The 19,754-nt window shown below is 49.0% G+C and overlaps 1 long non-coding RNA gene and 1 pseudogene across 1 annotated transcript; both read left to right on the plus strand.

The window, feature by feature from the left end:
• The first annotated feature begins 3,345 nt into the window (after positions 1–3,345).
• On the plus strand, positions 3,346–4,266 carry LOC123116211 (low molecular mass early light-inducible protein HV90, chloroplastic-like; annotated as a pseudogene).
• Positions 4,267–12,036: 7,770 nt separating this feature from the next.
• LOC123116212 (uncharacterized) lies at positions 12,037–13,594 on the plus strand. Its single transcript, XR_006456984.1, has 2 exons — positions 12,037–12,077; positions 13,257–13,594. It is a non-coding gene; the product is annotated as an uncharacterized lncRNA (long non-coding RNA).
• Positions 13,595–19,754: the final 6,160 nt, after the last annotated feature.

Genomic DNA, 19,754 nt, shown 5'->3' on the forward strand with positions numbered 1-19,754 from the left:
GATCACAGACATGACGAGGAGTCTTGAAATGGTCGAGACATAAAGATCGATATATTGGATGACTATGTTTGTACTTCGAAAGGGTTCCGGGCAAGTTCGGACAAATACCGGAGTACTAGGGGGTTACCGGAACCCCCCGGGGAGTGTAATGGGCCTATTGGGCCTTAGTGGAGAAGAGGAGGGGCGGCCAGGGTAGGCCGCGCGCCCCCTCCCCCTATAGTCCGAATTGGGCAAGGAGGGGGGGGGGCGGCACCCCCCCTTTCCTTCCCCCTCTCTCCTCCTTCCCTCTCTCCTACTCCTACTCTTGGAAGGGTTGGAGTCCTACTCCCGGTGGGAGTAAGACTCCCCTTGGGGCGCGCCTAGGAGGGCCGACCCCTCCCCCTCCTCCACCCCTTTATATACGGGGGAGGGGGGCACCCCATAGACACAAGTTGATCATTGATCTTTAGCCGTGTGCGGTGCCCCCCTCCACCATAATCCACCTCGGTCATATCGTAGCGGTGCTTAGGCGAAGCCCTGCATTGGTAGCTCCATCAACACCGTCATCACGCCATCGTGCTGATGGAACTCTCCTCGAAGCTCTACTAGATCGTGAGTTTGTGGGACGTCACCGAGCTGAACGTGTGCAGACCACAGAGGTGTCGTACGTTCGGTACTAGGATTGGTCGATCGTGAATACGTGCGACTATGTCCAGCATGTTGTCATAACGCTTCCGCTTACGGTCTACGAGGGTACGTGGATGACACTCTGCCCTCTTGTTGCTATGCATCACCATGATCTTGCGTGTGCATAGGAATTTTTTTGAAATTACTACGTTCCCCAACAACATGGTCGAGGGGTTACCTATAAAAATACTTAGACCCTTCGTATTCGTCTGACAAGTGGATGCCGAGGCGACGACGGTGCAGAAGCTGAAGAGTATAATATTTAAATGTAAAGGCCGAACTATATGGAGTACAATGGGGAACTCGCCTTGCAAGGCCGAAGACATGAAGCCGGATACATCGTCGTCATTGAAGGCAAGTTCGGGGGCTACTGAGGGAGTCCTGGATTATGGGGTCCTCGGGGAGCCGGCCTATGTGACATGGGTCGGACTGACGGGTTGTGAAGATACAAAACAGAAGGTCATTTCCCGTGTCCGGATGAGACTCTCCTTTGCATGGATAATAAGCTTGGCGTCTGGATGTGTAGTTTCCTTCCTTTGTAAACCGACTTTGTATAGCCCTAGCCCCCTCCAGTGTCTATATAAACCGGAGGGTTTAGTTATTAGGGGCAATCATAATCATACATGCCAGACATCTAGGGCTTAGCCATTACGATCTCGAGGTAGATCAACTCTTGTAACCCCTATACTCATCAAAGTCAATCAAGCAGGAAGTAGGGTATTACCTCCATTAAGAGGGCCCGAACCTCGGTAAACATCGTGTCCCCTGCCTCCTATTACCTTCGATCCTTAGACGCACAGTTCAGGATCCCCTACCCGAGATCTGCCGGGTTTCACACCGACAGGGGGGGGGCACCTCCTCCTTCCTTCCCCCGGCGCCTATACAAGGAAGTGGGAGGCTAAACCAGGGCAGGAGCCCAAGTGGGATTCGGCCCCATTTGGGGCGCCCCTTTGGCCTATCCCCTCTCCCTCCCACCTATATATATGAGAAGGGGGCGCCTAGCACACCCACGACATAATTGTTAGCCGTGTGTGGTGCCCCCCTCCACAGTTTACACCCCCGGTCATATTCTCGCGGTGCTTAGGCGAAGCCCTGCGCGGATCACTTCACCATCACCGTCCCCACGCTGTCGTGCTGACGGAACTCATCTACTTCCTCGACATCTTGCCGGATCAAGAGGACGAGGGACGTCATCAAGCAGAACGTGTGCAGAACTCAGAGGTGTCGTACGTTCGGTACTTGATCGGTCGGAGCTAGAAGAAGTTCGACTACATCAACCGCGTTGTCAAACGCTTCCGCTTACGGTCTACGAGGGTACGTAGACACACTCTCCCCCTCTCGTTGTTATGCATCTCCTAGATATATCTTGTGTGAGCGTAGCAATTTTTTTGAAATTGCATGCTACGTTCCCCAACAGCGATAATAATGGTGGTTTGGCCCTAGCGCTTTTTTCCGCCAAGTCGTATTTTTGCCGGATGTCGACCTCTTGGATCTGACCGTTGACGAGTTCCGGTCTTCCCCATCGGGGATCTGTACGGATTGGCGTACATCGCCCTGTATATCTAGAACGAAAAGGCTCCGGTCCTGCACGCTCATATTATCGGCCACCACGGTCTCAAGAGGGTGCGGCGCGAATCTTCCATTTCTTATTGGTGTCATGGCGCATGTCTAAGTCAAGATTCCCAATGCATTGATTGAGGTGGAGAAAGTCATGGAGCCTACGATTGAAGGTTTTGAAGCTTTGGTGGAAGGGTGTATTCGATGCGATGAAGACTGTGTGCCAGGTGTTTGGTGGCTTGCAACAGGTGCCTCGGCAAGCGGGGGCGGCAACACTGGAGGATTGTATTTTTGGTGATGCTCCTCGAGTACCGAGTCTATATGCACAAGGTGAAAACCCAAGGTCTAGCCTTTATTGGTTGTACCTGATAATGACCTTGTTGAATGCATTGCTCCTGGGTGAAAACCCAACATCTTCGATCGCGCAACGATAACGCTTGTGCATTGTTTTTTTTGAAGGAGTTGCTTTTGGGAAACCTCTTTTGTCTTCGATGGTGACTAGAGTGTTGCTGATTGATCACCGTGTGGGGTCTTTTTCTGTTTTTTTATTTTCTTTTTTGACTATATGTATTTAATACCTTTGAATATCTTGTTGGTACAGAGACCAGGTATAATCGATGTGTTCACGGTATTCTCTTGTAAAAAAAAACAATAGTTACAAAGGGAGCGCGAGCTGTTGCAGGCTGTACCTTCTCAGCTTCGACCAAGGCGAGGTGTTGCTAAGGAAGTTCGTCGCATCCGACCGCCACGGTCATGTCGTTGAACTATGGGTCCATGCGACTTTGGTATGGTATATGGACGGTCAACTCGCCCCGCTCAACATACCGTCGTGGCATGACGCTCGTGTCTCTCAAAACGCTTTACATTAGCTCGGGCGAGAAACAAAAACAAGCTTGTCCTCGATGCTTTGCGACGTCTCTGTTTGGCGGGTTATGAAAGAAAGAAGCCCTCCGCAGGTTGGCCTCCACGTCCGCGTACTCGCTGCCTCGCTCCACGTCGAGGCTATTCATTTCACGGCCGGGAGCTGCTCGTGACGTGGGCACCGCCGCGGCCACCGCGGCCACCTCGTCACGGGGTGGCCCACGCGGAGCACGGCCTATAAATTGTGCCCACTCTCTCGGAACAATACACCAGCAAACACTCCGCGACACACACGAACAGCAAGTAGCAATCATCTAGCCGATTCTTCCCTTCTCTCCTTCGTCCACCTTTCGTGTCTGATTAATGGCAACCATGAGTGACCATGAGCTCCTTCGCCGGTGCGGCCGTCCTGCCGCGCGGCTCGGCTGGACGCTTCAGCGCCCAGTCTCTGTCAGCGCTGGGCCGACGCGCTCTCGTCGTCAGGGCACAGACCGAGGGCCCCAGCGCACCACCGCCAAACAAACCCAAGGTGAGCACCTCGATCTGGGACGCGCTGGCGTTCGCCGGCCCCGCGCCGGAGCGCATCAACGGGCGGCTGGCCATGGTGGGTTTTGTGACTGCGCTCGCCGTGGAAGCAGGCCGTGGCGACGGGCTCCTCTCGCAGCTCGGCAGCGGCACCGGGCAGGCGTGGTTCGCCTACTCCGTGGCGGTGCTGTCCGTGGCGTAGCTGGTGCCGCTGCTCCAGGGCGAGAGCACCGAGGGCAGAGCCGGCGCCATCATGAACGCCAACGCGGAGCTCTGGAACGGCCGCTTCGCCATGCTCGGCCTCGTCGCGCTCGCCGCCACCGAGATCATCACTGGCGCGCCCTTCATCAACGTGTAGAATAAACTAGCTTTGTTCTCAACCGGATAACACCACGTGTACTTAGCTAGTCGTAGGACATCCAGAAACAAGAATAGAAGCTCTCTGCCCGGCTCCTCAGCGATTTGGGATTCCTGACCGTAGTGGCTTGATGGATCTTAGGCCGTCGGATCGACCCCTGAAACGACCTCGTCCGTCGGATTAAAAAAAGTTACTGCTGGAATGAATAGTTACTCTAGTTTCGTGCCACCGCGCGTAAATAGCATGCCCCGTCGGGGGCATTTTTGTAATTTCACCCGCACAGGGTATAAAAGGCAGCCACACCCGTGGTGAAACCCTAGCCGCCTCGCTCCCTTTCTCGCACGTCGCCGCCTGCCTCCTCTCCTCCCCGCGACCCCGCACCACATCTTCTCCCCGCCGCCGCCCGGCCGCCTCGCACCAGGCGCCCACTCGCCCCCCCCCCTCGCCGCCCGGCCTCCTCCCCACCCGCGCCTCCCTCTCTCTCTCTCTCTCTCCTTCCAAACCCTAGATCACCTCCCTGCCCCGTCCCCGTCGTAGAGGAGGAGCGCCTCCGGGGAGCAGCAGAAGGAGGAGGGGCACGCGGCGGCGGACCTAGCCGCCTCCTCTCCACCCCCCTTCCCAGCCACTCGCCCCGCTGGCTCACCCGCCCCGCCCGGCCGTCCCGCTCGCCGCCGCCACCTCTCCTCTCCCGCGCCCCGCCGCCTCGCCCGGCCGCCCCGCTCGCCGCGGCCTCCTCTCCTCCCCCGCGCCCCCCTTCTCCCACCTCGCCGCCGCCTCCTCTCCCCTCCCGCCCCCCCCCTCGCCCTGCCCGTTCAAGCTAAAGGTCGAGGGGCGCGCCGGGTCCGGGCGAGGCGGCTCGATGGTGAGCGCGATGGATCTCGAGCTAGCTCGGGCATGTGGACGCGTTGGTGAGGGCGCCAGCGGCCGTGGCGAGCTCGAGCCCGGTATAGCGTCATGGTCGCCATGGACGCCGGCGCTGCACCTGCGCTGCCGGTTGGTCCTCCCCGACACCGTCTGGGCCCTCCTGCACTGCATCACCCTCCTACCGCGCCTACTAGACCTACAGGTCCCTCTCCCCATTCTCCTCCCTAAAGCTAGAGATTTCAGGTCGCTTGGGCGTGGAATAGAAAACCCGATGGGTTTGTTTTGGTGTTCATGGAGAGGCAGATCTGGCTTTACTTTTGTTTTCTCATGTGTGTTGTTCTTCAATTTTGCAGGAAGTGCTCATGTATCAAATTCCAGTTGTTTATATTTTGTAGGGAATAAATAGAGTCTTTGCAATCTTTTACATGATGTCGTTCATCAATTCAGATCCATTGTGCCATTGGAATGATTTGGATTCTGCTGTTGTCACCAGCCCGAGGTTCTGATCCTAGACCATGCCTACTTGGCCAGAAGCTATGTCAGACCAACCTCATTTAGGAGAAGAAGACTCTAGAAGGCAAGCAAGCAAGAACTCGCACCATAGCATGCTCGCCACCGTCCTCGGCAGGTGAGCCATGAGTATTCTTCCTCTTCTTCTTAGTCCATCCATAGTCGCATATTAGTTTGGTGAACGCCTCACACACTCAAGAGTTGTGTACGTGTGTTGGCCGTGTGATTTCGCAGTATACAGTTGGCCGAGGAGGGCATCCTCTACAGCTACGGGCATGACTTCTCCGGCTTCGCGGCCATGCTCACCAACGCACATGCGGCGCCACTCTCAGGTGAGTGTCCGGGCCTGCACATCAGCTCCAGGGCCGATTGTTGTTTTTCTAAGCTTTTGTCATCAAATAAATAGAATCTTGTTTCCATTTGGCCTGCCTCACTTGTTCTCATGTTCAGTTTTAATGGTTATATATTTTTTGCTGACCACAGCTTGGAAACAAGATTCTGTGCCGTGTACTTTGATTATCATGCATATTTACATACTCATACTCATGGTCCATTGACCAACGCATGTGATTTACTATGAGATGAATCTCATGCATATTTACATATTGTACTAAATCCAAATACTATATATATATATATATATATATATATATATATATATATATATATATATATATATATATATATATATATATATATATATATATATATACTACCACCTAGTGGTAGTTACCACCCAAGAACCCACCGTTCATCTCACGCCCCTAGATCGAGTGTGCTATTTTTTTTAGAATGCCTAACGGGCTAGATGAGGTTCCACCCGATCCATTTAGAATTGTCATTAATTATTTTGATTAGTTTATTTGGTAGTTATCCACGTCGATCTGGCCGTGAGCTTATCCCAATTTTTGAATAACAATTCTATCTACTCTTCTTACATCCTTATCCGCTTACTAACCAACCTACCATTTCTCTCTCTACGTAAAAATAGTATCGTTTCTATCTTCTCGTTACCAACAAACAAACAGATTAGTTAACTATCTAGGTTTTGCCTGGGCGACACTTTCATCACCGGCTATACACGGAGGATCAACGTTGTCGTGAGTATTCTTCTGCCGCGATTTTCCCTATATATATCGTGACACCGTGATTTTGAAGATGCCAATGTGACGACAGGAGCAAGGCGTTTAGCAAGGCAACCGGAGGAAGACCAACGATGTCACCTCAGAGCGTACACAAGGTGTCACCGCTGTGGAGCCGTCGCCGGTGACGGCGCGTCCATCCGCTCCGGTTTTGATTGGCAACTTCCTCCACTGGTGTGTGGTATTACACTGGATGTACCACGGGTGCAACTAGCCGTCGGCGACGAGCTGACTACTCCTGCATCGACCCCAAGCTCTGGAACCTATGCATCGATGGAAACAAGACTATATTGTGTATATCAAAAGTTCAGTATCATGTAGAGATGTAGAAATTATGGACGAACAGTTTGTATTGGTCTACACGTACATATGTCTGCAGTATATCATACAATATACTACCTTTTTGTCATATACTCCTTTTCTTCTAATCTACATACTACATGTACGTAAGGTGACTGAGAAATTACATGTACACACCCATATCAAATTATGACCGTTCCGATACGCTTGTTTAGTTCCATTGACATACTACTTCTGATAAGATAATACTCCATACTATCATACTACCTCTTTCATGATACTCCATACTATTTTTTATCATACACTTCTTTCTTCTAATCTACATACTACATGCAAGCACGTTAGGTGCTTGAGAAATTTCATGGCTGTCATCCACATAGTTATATTAGTATTAAATACCCTCTTGATTAATTCCATTGACATACTCCTTCCGTTGATACTCCATACTCGACAAGTACATACTCCATGTAACATGCTTCTCCATCGACTGTACAAGACACACATCATACTCTTCATGACTATGTAGTATATATTCTATGATTTTGTAGTATATAGTACTTGGGAAATATAGCATATATACTATAAAAATTGGAGCATACCGAAATTTTCCTGAAAAATAGAATATGCCTATGATAATTTTGGAAGTATGAAGTAGATATAATAAAGAGTATGGACGCCAAGATTTGTTTTCCTTTGCAAGTTCATGCCATCAAGCAAGCTAGCCCTCATCCAGGATTTTTAAAAAGTAAGCCTTATCCATGCAATCAGATGCGATGCATGCGGCCAAGATATTAGTAGGCTATCCAACTAACCCTGCGAGCATATTCTATTTTTCAGGAAAATTTCGGTATGCTCCAATTTTTATAGTATATATGCTATATTTCCCAAGTACTATATACTACAAAATCATAGAATATATACTATATAGTCATGAAGAGTATGATGTGTGTCTTGTACAGTCGATGGAGAAGCATGTTACATGGAGTATGTACTTGTCGAGTATGGAGTATCAACGGAAGGAGTATGTCAATGGAATTAATCAAGAGGGTATTTAATACTAATATAACTATGTGGATGACAGCCATGAAATTTCTCAAGCACCTAACGTGCTTGCATGTAGTATGTAGATTAGAAGAAAGAAGTGTATGATAAAAAGTAGTATGGAGTATCATGAAAGAGGTAGTATGGTAGTATGGAGTATTATCTTATCAGAAGTAGTATGTCAATGGAACTAAACAAGCGTATCGGAACGGTCATAATTTGATATGGGTGTGTACATGTAATTTCTCAGTCACCTTACGTACATGTAGTATGTAGATTAGAAGAAAAGGAGTATATGACAAAAAGGTAGTATATTGTATGATATACTGCAGACATATGTACGTGTAGATCAATACAAACTGTTCGTCCATAATTTCTACATCTCTACATGATACTGAACTTTTGATATACACAATATAGTCTTGTTTCCATCGATGCATAGGTTCCAGAGCTTGGGGTCGATGCAGGAGTAGTCAGCTCGTCGCCGACGGCTAGTTGCGCCCGTGGTACATCCAGTGTAATACCACACACCAATGGAGGAAGTTGCCAATCAAAACCGGAGCGGATGGACGCGCCGTCACCGGCGACGGCTCCACAGCGGTGACACCTTGTGTACGCTCTGAGGTGACATCGTTGGTCTTCCTCCGGTTGCCTTGCTAAACGCCTTGCTCCCGTCGTCACATTGGCATCTTCAAAATCACGGTGTCACGATATATATAGGGAAAATCGCGGCAGAAGAATACTCACGACGACGTTGATCCTCCGTGTACAGCCGGTGATGAAAGTGTCGCCCAGGCAAAACCTAGATAGTTAACTAATCTGTTTGTTTGTTGGTAACGAGAAGATAGAAATGATACTATTTTTACGTAGAGAGAGAAATGGTAGGTTGGTTAGTAAGCGGATAAGGATGTGAGAAGAGTAGATAGAATTGTTATTCAAAAATTGGGATAAGCTCACGGCCAGATCGACGTATATAACTACCAAATAAACTAATCAAAATAATTAATGACAATTCTAAATGGATCGGGTGGAACCTCATCTAGCCCGTTAGGCATTCTAAAAAAATAGCACACTCGATCTAGGGGCGTGAGATGAACGGTGCGTTCTTGGGTGGTAACTACCACTTGGTGGTAGTATCTATTTTCCATATATATATATATATATATATATATATATATATATATATATATATATATATATATATATATATATATATATATATATATATATATATTATCTAATATAGTTCACCATGTACTAAATCCAGGTTCCTCTATCTCGCATGCACTCATATGCACCCAGTGGTTGGGGGCGCATGATTGTAAACCTAACGACCAGAGTTCGATCCACGTCGGGGACGAATTTCTGGAATTCTCATGAGGGATGCTTCTTCTATATCAATAAAACCGTGAGTGCTAGTGCCCATGGAGTTTCATTTTTTTTATATGCACACAGTACTGATCCCCCTTTTCTGTTTTTGCATAGAGCAAAAAAACGACGTCGTCAATGCAGTGAGAGCTTGGTGTCGCATCCAACGGTTGGTGGTGCTAATGTGAGGCAATGTCTCCCTCACTCTATATGCATGTATCTTTTCTCGTCCCAGTCCCCTTTTTGTTAGTTCATCCATGACATGATCACTAAGGTTATTCTTGGTTTTGTAGTTGTAGATTGCTATGGAGAATAATTGCCCTGATTAATTAGTATTCAGATGTATTATCCCAGACCTCAGATAAATTAGACATGGCATATTAGATAGTCTTTTCTGATAAATACTAATAATAGGTCCGATCACAACTACAATTTGTTATGCTCTAAATACCGGTACATATTATTATGTCTACTATTTCCTTCAATAATGATTAATGAGATAATGCAACAATCTTTGTTTTTGTTTTTGCCATCGTTTTTTAGTCTCAAATTTTTATGTTCCTACAGTTCTGTCATGCATTATTATTTGTACACTTGCACACTAGCTTGTTATTTGCCTACTGGTTTAGGCGGTAAATTTTCTACTAAATCTCTCTTGGCGCGAGATGTTTGATGTCTTGCCTCTTTGAAATAAAAATTATATGTCATGGTAGAATGTATGTGTTGTTTCTTAGGATTCATGGGAGTATTTAGGGTTTAACTAGATTCTCATATGTTGTATAAAATTGTTGATCAAATCTTGGTGCTCTCTTTCTTTTATCTGGTAATGTTGTGAAAATAGGAATTGATAACTCAGTGTGCCTTGCAGGAGACAACCGCGGCTACGAAAAGGAGGGCATGTTGAAGCAGCACCAGTGGTGTGGGCGCGTCGCTGCGCTCCTCGGCATCGAGAAGATGTCGCTCACGAGTCATCTCTGTACCACCTCCGGGTATACCAGTTGCTTCTACTGTTCTCCCTACCCCTTCCTCCATGGTCAATTGTTCATTAGGCTGGCCCATGGGAGAACTGATACATTTACCTCGTTCAATTGTGTGTGCAATGATAGTTGGATTTGTTTTACAGATGAACATTTGTCTTCTAAAAGCATAGCCTACCAACAGGTTCAAGCAAATGCTATTTTCGTTGTTCATTTCATCCTTCTTGTTTATTGGGTAACTCTCATTTTAGAAACAAACCAAACCCATTATGTCTACTATGTTAACTATATCTATCTAATTCTAGGCAAATGCATAGGAGGAATTTAATGGTTCTTATATTTGCACAGCTAAACTAACATTTTGTAGTGTTTTCAAAATTGTATAGTGTTTCCGTTGAATATTCATGCCCTTTAAAAGTTTAAATTCAGTTTGTCTTAAAATCTCACCATGTTCCTTTTAACAAAATTAATGCAATGATTTGCTATGTCTGACAAAGGCTGGTCAATCGGGCATCTGCTGAAAACAGTCAATTTTGGCTCTTACTCATATAGTTATTCATATGAAATTATCCAGTTATGTTTGGCATGGTCCAGAAGTGATTATATGACCTATTTCATTTGCTTTTAATGTAGGCCATGGAAGTCACTGGGGGTTTGGCTCTTACTCATATAGTTATTCATATGAAATTAAATATGGGATGGTTGGGTTTCACGTATGGGTGAGGAGGGTGCCCGATTGGTTCAGAACCCTAGCTGGTTCTCATATTTATGTTTGAGGAATCCTTCGATTGAGAATTTGCAATGGTTGCTGGTTAGGTTCACGTCTTGGAGACGTTAACAGTGTGTTCTCCATCAATATGTTAAATGAACTTTAAAAGAAATCAGTTGGTCGTTTGTCTAAAATTATTTCAAACCTAAGAACTTGGGGTTGCTTAGAGTTAGATAGTTTTGCACTGACGAGTCACAAATGGTCGGCATATATTTTCATGGATCTTATCGAGTTAATTTCAAAGAGTACATCTTGGTTGCTTTGCTTGGTATAAGAATTGGGTTCAGAGCACCTTCGGGTATAAGAATTTGTTTTCTAATTCTTGCTGGTCAGTCACAAAGCATTAATTTCTGTTTGCTTTACAATTTTTCAGGAGTACTGGGAAATGATGAGCTTTTTTCCTTGGTTGCCTTTCTATTACTGTGATTCGGTTTGTGATGCTCTGCTGCTCATCTAGGTTGATGGTGGAGCTGTGATCCAAAGTTGGAGTGTGCCCTTTCGTCGGTGCCGTCATTCTCTCCTCCACGACCGTCGTTGTCACGAGCCCAAGTAGCTTGGTTGGGTATCGACGGTGTTGGTGGACCTAATAGGTCCGTTTCTTTCTCTAAAATGAAAAGCACACCGAGTTATCTATATTTTGTCTGTATGTAGTTCTATACTTTTTTCTGCTAATTTCTAAGTCCTGATGGCCATAAATAAGATTGTGTTAAATAAGATTGTGTGTTTTGGGTGATACACCTATAGAAATCAAGGACCAGGACTAACTAAAGATGAATAAAAACACTGTACAGAGAACAAAATAGGAAAGAGGTGGCCATTGAGATGTCATGATAGATCAGAATCATGATTAGTTATTTAGTTGTTCCTCCAATAGCATCACATGTAAATGAATCTTAATATATTGAAGTTCTGTTTTTACTGGAACAGGGTATGCCCTGTTCAAATAATAATGAAAAATGTTGTTATCTCTTAAAGTAATAATAGCATCTCTTAGTTTTTTTTGTTCTGCTTGAAATTTCAGCAACAAAGAGATTACATTATATCCTTTTTGGTGGGCGGGTGAGCTAATTTGGCAATTTTCCTCTTTGGTTTATGCATAAATTGGATGCTTCAAAGGATTTGAATGGAGTTTATTGTAGGTGAGTGTGACAATCTGCAGGCTGACATGCATCATTAGCTCCTCTTATCCTGCAACAGGTATCTTGCTAGGTTCAATTATTTCTTGGCTTAGAGCAGCGGCGCAAGTAGAGAGAGAGAGAGAGAGAGAGGCTGTTTCCTGGACTGCAGCTCCCCCCATCATCTTGGCTTGCAGGTTGCCACTGTGATGGAGCCGAACGGGGTCTCGGGCCAGCTTGACTCCTAGCTTCCAGTCCAGTTTGTTGCCAAATTAGCCCCCTAGCTATCAAGGTTTCAGTACTTCAGCTCATGCATGTCATCATTTTGTTAATGTGTCAAAGTAAAGAGAAAATTGATGCATTGAGTTATTAATGAAGTGGTTTGGATGAGAACTGAAATCTTTCACTTTTAAGGCTGGAGATTGTTATGAACTGTGAGTATTCATAGAGATATTCAGATCAAATGAAGCAAAAGCAAGGCACATAGTATCTTTACAATGACAATGTGATTTTTAACCCATTGTGATACTGAAAACCTGATAAAGAATATATTTTATGACTGAATGTTTGACGTGGGGCTGGAAGAATTTTAGTTTTGTTTTGTACATAAATCTTCTATGTAGTCATGGTACTAAATGTCCTAAGATATACCCGTATGTTCTGTTTATCTCCTACAAATAGTGAAATGGTCTATGTGTAAAGTATTTATGTTTAGTTATATTATGTTGTCGACGATGCGTGGTTCTGGAACATGGAGATTAACATTGAAGCTTTTGGTATCTTGAATTCTTATGCTTTGTTATTAACTTGATGTGATCCAGTTTTTTCTATTTGGCATTGCCACTGGCCTGCTTTCAGTGTCGTATAACTAAACTCTTTTGGTTGAACTGGACGCAGATTAATTGTCCTGCCTTGCTTTTGGAACAAATTAAATGTATCTTCTTTTTCATGAGCTTGCAGATCAATTATTCTTTAGATATTAATACACTCATTAGTTCCGAACAAGTACTATAATTTCCGATGTACCAAATGATTTACAGTATAGTGAGATCTTACACGTTGGACCAATTTGATGTTTCTTCTTTCTCTTAAACCAGAAAAAATCATTGTCCTATTGAATATGTATGCTAAACCATGTTTCCTACTAACGCATCATATCATTTGATCATTACCTTCTTGACCACATCGTTGGGACATGCACAGGTTCATGTGAAGTGGTGCTTATGAAGATCATCGACAAGGCAGTTGAGTGGAGTCACTTATTAGTATGAAGTGGCGCCTATGAAGTTGATCGACAAGGCAGTTGAGTGAAGCCACTTATTAGTATGCTTAGTAGTTCTGGCTTTGTAGTTGTCTCTCCTTTGTTACGCTTGTGGTATCGAACTTCCATGTCGAGTGGCTGCTTTTTTGGTGTCGATTTTCATGTCAGGTGGTTATCTTTTGTGGTCTTATGAACGCACTGAAACCAATTCTACCTTATAATCTCAAGCCGATAATGAGCCCATGTCTTGCTTCTATAATAGTTGAATGTTTCTTCTTCATTTTATTGTTATTCTGTATGTATGCATATGCTAAATTTGGGTTACTACTGACTTAGCATTACATGCTTGATCAAAACGTTGGAACCGGCACCCCGCACCAGTGGCGCGATCCCGATCTAGTGTGAATGATGGGGGCTGATCATCCTCGTATTCTTTGTAGTACTGCTAATTAAAGAGAGTTCGTACTACTGGGAGCTGCTTTGTTTCTCAAGCGGAGTCTTCTTAAAAATGAGAGATGGGTTGGGATATAATATGCGACCTCAAACTTCACTTTGCACTTGTAGCATTGACACAAACTTGATTTTACAATTAACTATTACTTCCTCCGTTCGGAAATACTTGTCATCAAAATAGATAAAAAAGGGTATATCTAGAACTAAAGTACATCTAGATACATCCTCTTTTATTCGTCTTGATGACAAGTATTTCCGGACGGAGGAAGTACTTCCTTTGTAAACTTTTAGCAGTTAATACGTTTAAGAGTCCCATAAAAATTTATAGAGGGAGTACGTTTCATGCACACTGTGATTTAGCAGTTAATACGACCATTTGAATTTTATCCATCCTTCCATTTTTCATGAAAATTCAGATTTGTTGGTGAAAAAGCAAATAAATTGTTTCGTCATTCTAGTACAATATCTTTTTCGCGAATACGCAAAAAGCTTATGTATCATTGCATTGATAGGTAGGAAAGAGTTCATACAAGTATGTTACATGGGGTGAGGCTAGCCAAGAATGTGCGCAAGGATGGCATGCAAGGGTGCCTGGACGCAAGAGAGGAGGGTGGTGCGTCGGCCACCACAAGAGCCCTAGGCTACGTCTCCGGGATGATCTGCGCCAAGTGCGTGGCGCCCGTGCGTGCCCAAAGTCTTGCCTCGTCTCTGATGGCGTTGACGGCGCGGCTAACGGAGGGGCGATCTCCGTTGAAGGTGTAGACATTACGGTGCTTCCAAAGCCACCATGCAGTGAGGATGGCGATGGAGGCGAGCCCGCGTCAAAGACATCGCGGTGAGCCGGCGATGGCAGAGGCGATCCAGGCGGCGAACTCGTCGTCGTGGCTCGGGGTCATGGCAGTCGATCGACACCAGGAGAGCACCTCGTGCCAAACCTGGTGGGAGAAGGAGCAGCCCGCGAGTAGATGTTGCATGGTCTTGGGTTCTTGGTCGTAGAGCAGGCAGAGCGGCTCGTGAGGCAGGTCGTGGCGCACGAGGCGGTCCGGCGACCAGCAGCGGCCGAGCAGGGCAAGCCAAATGAAGAACTTGATGCACAGCGGTGCCTAGGTTCACAAAGTGAGACGCCAGTGCGTGTCTTCAATGGATCCAGAAGATAGGGATTGGTAGCATGAGCTCGCGGTGTAGGAACTGGAAGTGATCCAGTGCCAGGAGAGCAGGTCCGGCTCGTCGGAGAGTGTCACCAGGCACAGGCGACGCCAGAGGGACACGTACCGCGTGGCCATCTCGATGCCCAGCGCCCCACGTATATCCGCGATCCAGGCACGCTTGTGCAGCCCGTCAAGGACGGAAAGAGTCTTGCGGCGCCGCTTCGAGACCCTGGCGAGGACCAGCGACGCGATGTCGGAGATGGACTGGCCATCGAGCCAATGATCATCCCAAAACTTGCAGCTACGCCCGTCGCCGATGCGCCAGCGTGTAGAGGCCCGGAAGATAGCGTGGACCTTGGGGGAGTGGGGGATGTGCAGATGCTGCCATGGGCGCGAAGGGTCCGTCTTCTGGAGCCACATCCACCGGGTGCGCAGAGAGATGCCCGCAAGGTGGAGATCCGGGATGCCAAGGGCGCCCAGGGCGATGGGGCGGCTGACGCGACGCTAATTGACGAGGCAGTGGCCGCTGCTCGCGTCCTTGCGTTCGTGTCAGAGGAAGGAGTGGAGGAGGGGTTGATCTACTTGAGGACCGTGGGGTTGATGGCCATCGCGAGGAGCGTGTGCACCGGCATTGTCGCGAGCACATTCCGACAGAGCGCTAGGTGGTCACCGCGCGACATCATGGAAGCCCACCAGGGAGAGAGCCTGCGCTCAAGCTTGATAAGGATTGGTTGCAGTGCAGCGGCGCTGATCTTGCGTATCGAAAACGGGAGGCCGAGGTATGTAGTGGGGAAGTCCTTGAGCGGGCATGCAAAGTGGGACAAGATTGCCAGACGGTCCTTGGGCGTGCATTGGATCGGGGAGGCTGCACATTTGTTGAAGTTGGTGTACATCCCGGATGCATTGCCAAAGATGGTGAGCAGCCGGCGGATGGCCGAGAGGTCCTACTTGTCCGACTGGCAGAAGACGACCACGTCGTCGGCGTAGAGGGAAATACTCGAGGCCATGTGGAGTGAGGTAAGGCGTTGGAGCACGCCATCGGAGACGGCGTGGCAGAGCAGGTTGTTGAGAGTGTCGAGCACCATGACGAATAGCATAGGGGACAGGGGGTCCCCTTGTCAAAAGCCGCACATGTGGAGGATTGGCGGCCCCGGGGTGCCTTTGACGAGGATGCGCGTGCTAGCTATGCCGAGGAGGATGCAAACCCACTCGCGCCATCATGGACCGAAGCCAAGGTGGCGGAGGGTGTCCAGCAGAAAAGCCCATGAGACCTAGTTGAACGTGCGGGCAATGAAAAGCTTGAGCATGACGCACGGCTGCTTGAGGTTGTGAAGTTATCGTGCCGTCTGCTGGACGAGCAGGAAATTATCATGGATGCATCTGCCCGCGATGAACCCGCTCTGGTTGGTGGAGATCATGCCACCGAGTCTGGGCGCGAGACGTAGAGAGAGCACCTTGGTGAAAATCTTGGCGAACAACTGGATCAGGCTTATGGGGCAGTAGTCGGAGAGTGTGGTGGCATCCGGTTTCTTGGGTAGCAGAGTGATAAGCGCCTCGTTAAGTCGTTGGAAGCCTAGGCCATTGAGGTTGTAGAGCTTGTTGAACGCGTCGACGAAGTCCGCCTTGATTGTGGGCCAAGACGCGCAAAGGAACTCGGAGGTGAACCTGTTCGTCCCCGGCGCTCTCCCTTTAGGCATGCGCTTGATGGCCTCCCAAATTTCGTGCTCGGAGAAAAGGGGCGTCCAAGTCTTGCAAGTCGAACGAGTGCAGGTCGAGGCTGTCCAGGTCGATGGCGGAGAGCCTCTCCCGGGTGGAGCCGAGGATGCCAGAGAAGTGCGTATACGCGGCTTCCACGATGGCAACCTGCCCAGAGACAATGGAGTCGCCCACCTTGAGCTGAAAGATCGTGTTCTTTTTGGAGCGTTACGCTGCATGGAGGCGGAAGAAGGCCAGATTTGTGTCGCCGCCTTTAAGGTAGTTGAACCGTGCGCGCTGCCTGGCGATGGAGCGGTCGAGCGAGGCGAGGCCGATGTAGGACGCTTTGAGTTGGCGGCGGAGCCATGCCTCGGCAGCCGAGAGCTGCCGGAAGTCCTGTGCTGCGTCGAACGGGGCGATGAGCTCACGGGCGACAGCGAGCTGGAGGGAGATGTTGTCGATGGTCTTGGCGCTCCAACGTTGGAGGTGTTTGGCGGTGTCCCGTAGGCACGCGTAGATGCGGCAAAAGGGGTCCGGCTCGTCCGTGGAGAAGGCCCACGCCTCAGCGACTGTTTCGTGGTAGCCTTGTAGCTTAGCCAGAATCGTTCGAAGTGGAATTGCCTAAGGCCGGCGGAACACGGCATGGAATCGATGATAAGGGGCGCGTGGTCACTGGCCATGGAGGAGAGGCAGCGCAACATGCAGCTCGGGTGGTCGACTTCCCAACCCGCAGTGCAGAGGACTCTGTCGATGCACTCGAGCGTCCAGGCATCACGTTCGTTTGACCAAGTGTATCTCCGGCCGTGGAGATAGATGTTCCCGGAGCTCCTCGTCAGCGATGAAGTGCCGGAAGTGTCGCATGGCGGCATGGTGCAGGTTCCCATTGTTGTTGTCATCAGGGAGATGATCATATTGAAGTCTCCTCCAATGAGCCACGGGCCATTGCAAGTAGAGCGCAGGTCATGAAGACCGGAAAGGAACTCGATCTTGGCGGCCTCCTCGTTGGGTCCGTAGACCCCAGTAATCCACCAGTGCAGGCAACCATCAAGGGGGGAGACTAGTGTGTTGATGAAATGCATGCCGATCGTAGGGTAAGTGATAGACACGAGGTCGTCCTGCCATGCGAGGAGGATGCCGCCTCGGGTGTCCGTAGAAGGGAGGAAGTGGAAGCCGCGGAAGGCCTGCCTGCAAGTTCCAGAGACGATGAACGACGAGACGAGAGACAACTTTGTTTCTTCCAAGCATACAATGGAGGGGTTGGCCGAGGAAATAACAGAGCGCACGGCCGCATGTTTGGCTGGGCAATTCAAACCCCGAACGTTCCAAAATATTATACGTTGGGTGTAATCCATCAACAACGGGTTGGGTGCTCGGAGTATGATGGTGCAAGGGCACGGCTAGGCCTCGGCGATCAGCAGGGTCGTGGTGGCCGGAGACGAAGAGGGGTTGGGGGGCACCCTCCACCCGTGATAGTCAGCGAGCGTGGCAATAGTGTCAGCAGCCAGAGGGCGGTCGAACATGCACGCATATCTGTCCAGAACAGCGTCGGAGAGGGGCTCGTCGTCATGTAGCAGCCCAAGGTGTCAAAGGAGCACGCATTTGGCCTTCATCTCAGAGTTGTAGCCAAGATCGGCCTTGGCGATGCGGTCGCTCCTATGTGGGGTGAAATCCAGGGGCACCTCACGGCGGCCGAGGCGTGGTGCAGGCAGCGGGAGGATTAGCATTGGCGTGCACTGGATGGAGGAGGCGAACCATTCCAGGGCCTCCTCAGCTAATCGATCATGATCGCCGCCAAGCTGGGAGCATGGCTCGATGATTGGGTCAGGGCCCACAACCAGGGAGTAGGGGGACACCAGAGGGCGAGAGTTGGAAGGAGCAATGATTAGGGCTTGGCACGGTCAAGGGGCAGGATCCGCGTCGTGAGCGTTGATTGGCTCCCGGGCCACAGCAGCTGAGGCAGCAATCGCCGGGGCCACAGGGACAGACCGGTCACAGGCGGGCAGGCTGGGGTTGGCGCAGCCGGGCTCAGGTGGCCCATCCGTGACGGTTGCGGGATCAGGCGTGTTGGGGTTGGTCGCGACAGGACCCGCGGGGGATCCAAGGCGTGGACCGGGAAGCTGTCGAGAGCTGGTTGGCAACAGCTGTCTGGGCAGGGGGAGACCGGGGCGAGCCGTTGTCCTAGTGCAGCAAGCCGTTGTCCTGGAGAGGCGACCGCGTTAATAGGGCAGGGGAGGCGGGGCCCGTAGCGGGCCTGGGTGTTGGCACGCTAGGGGCCCCGGCGCACGTCCTGGAGATCCGTTGGGCGATGGATGGTCCAGCAGTCGGTGGAGGTACCGTGGGCGGGTGGGCCCCAAGAATCCTCTACCAGCCACGGAACGGGGGCGCGTTCGACGATGGCGGAGGCGGTGGCCGGCGTGCTCTGCCGGCTGATACGTCCATTTTGCATCATGCTTTTATATCAATATTTATTGCATTATGGGTTGTTATTACACGTTATGTCACAATACTTATGGCTATTCTCTCTTATTTTACAAGGTTTATCATGAAGAGGGAGAATGCCGACAGTTGGGATTCTGGGCTGGAAAAGGAGCAAATATTGGAAACCTATTCTGCACAGCTCCAAAAGTCTTGAAACTCCACGAAAGTCATTTTTGGAATTAATGATAATTATTGAGCGAAAGAAGTACCAGAGTGGGCCCACAGCCTGGCCACGAGGGTGGGGACGCACCCACCCCTACTGGGCACGTCCCCTGCCTCGTGGGTCCCCTGGTGGCCCTCCGGCGCCCATCTTCTGCTATATGAAGTCTTCTACCCTGGAAAAAAAATCATAAGCAAGCTTACGGGATGAAACTCCGCCGCCACGAGGCGGAACCTTGGCGGAACCAATCTAGGGCTCCGGTGGAGCTGTTCTACCGGGGAAACTTCCCTCCGAGAGGGGGAAATCATCACCATCGTCATCACCAACGATCCTCTCATCGGGAGGGGGTCAATCTTCATCAACATCTTCACCAACACCATCTCCTCTCAAACCCTAGTTCATCTCTTGTATCCAATCTTTGTATCCAAACCTCAGATTGGTACCTGTGGGTTGCTAGTAGTGTTGATTACTCCTTGTAGTTGATGCTAGTTGGTTTATTTGGTGGA

This window comes from Triticum aestivum, chromosome 5B, assembly GCF_018294505.1.
Source record: "Triticum aestivum cultivar Chinese Spring chromosome 5B, IWGSC CS RefSeq v2.1, whole genome shotgun sequence".
NCBI classification, from domain to species: Eukaryota; Viridiplantae; Streptophyta; class Magnoliopsida; order Poales; family Poaceae; genus Triticum; species Triticum aestivum.